This window comes from Anopheles aquasalis, chromosome 3 (genome assembly GCF_943734665.1).
Source record: "Anopheles aquasalis chromosome 3, idAnoAquaMG_Q_19, whole genome shotgun sequence".
NCBI lineage: Eukaryota > Metazoa > Arthropoda > Insecta > Diptera > Culicidae > Anopheles > Anopheles aquasalis.
The window spans coordinates 58,706,807-58,708,548 of NC_064878.1; positions in this window are offsets into that span (position 1 = coordinate 58,706,807).

Genomic DNA, 1,742 nt, shown 5'->3' on the forward strand with positions numbered 1-1,742 from the left:
TGTTGCAATTTCTTTTTTCGGTGCCAGCGAAAAGGCCCGCCGGTGCCAAAAAGGGCCGGGCAGATTCGAGGCGTTTTTTGACGGTCGATCGTTGCCTTCCAGCCTTCGAGTGACAATCCGATGGGTGATGGGAATGCTCCGGTGCAAGCAGGACACCCACAACGCGCGCCACAACGACTCGCGGCCGTGTCGGGTCTGTTCTGTCTGTTCTGTCTGTTCTTCTGTGGCCCTCAGGAGAGGTGCCGACGAACCGGGAATGCCGCACAGTTGTTCCGTGTACCATGTGCGCCATGTTTACTCAGTGAGCACGTGGAATTGACGAATTTTAATTACTTTCGACAACAAATCGATCTCGACACCGGGCACGAATCCTCCCATTCACGATAACGTTCGATGTGTTCCGTGTGCCGATCGGTGTCCCTTCCTGGCCAGGAGAAACAACACCCTAATACTAACTGTGGTCCATTGGTGGCGAGATGTGGTACTGCAGGTGATGCGTTGGTGGTTTTTTGTTGTATTGTAGGCTGCCGTTGTTGTTGCCGTAAACATCTCTTTCAATTTCACGCGCGATCTGATAAATCTCCTTTTTCATTTCACTTTTTTTCACTTTGTCTCCACGAACCGTTATTGCTGTAGCTGCCAGGACTTTTATTGGGAAAGGTGTTCTTGTTTTTTGGTAAGAACTTTTTGCAAACATGGAATTCATTTTCACTTTATCGAATACCCTGTGGCACGCGTTGTTTTGTGAAAGAAAAGAATCGGATTTATGCTGTAGCAAGTACTGTATGGTGGGACTGGCTCAGGAATTGGACATATAAACGAATCGTCAACTATTGAAGGAATCTCCTAAAAAGCTAGGCATCCAGAAAAAATCATAATCTTTCAATATCAGAAGATTTTAATGACCAAGTAGCTAAAATGTGATTTCTAGTATAGTTGGGCGGGTGATCTGCATTATTTTTTTAAATTTCTGAACAGACAGAATCTTTATTAGCTCTGTAAAGCCGGAGATACATGAAGCGTAAACTCTCGTATAAACTCAGAGTGTAATGCCAAAAAGATTATACTTATGTCAAAAAGATTATAGGCCCGCTGAGTGTAAATCCGAGCGTAAAAGCAAGCGTAAACACAGCACCAACATGAAGCGTAGCGTTATGATGAATTGAATGTTCTACAATCGCTAATATACAGTAAAAACATCTTAAAATATAAAAGAAGATGTTCAGAAATCAACTTATCTCGTCGAGTTATGTTTTTTGTGGCCAGAAACACATGTAATTGATGTAATAGCATGGTGTAATTGCAGGTGCACGAATGTAATTGCAGTTGACGTTTCGGTATAAACTTTTATACGATTATGCCTGCCACACGAAGCGTAAACTTTTTGGCATTACATTCTGAGTTTATACGAGAGTTTACGCTTCATGTATCCCCGGCTTAACAGTAGACGAGCAGAAATACGTGTAATTTGTAAACATAAATATCGAGGAATCATTTTAAATTATGTTTGAACTGATTTCTAGCCCTTTTAAACATTTCGGATTCCTTCTTTCATTTGCTGTGTGGGACTTAAATAGTTAAAAAGAAGCTAAATAGTGAAATAAAACTGCCTGAAACACTCTTGTTTTAGGTCCCTTGAACATACATATTTTTAAAGCAAATTTGCTCTGACATCACAATACAGATTGCTGCATCACAACCGGATTTCACTGTTCTACATTGAAATCTTATCAAATACACAC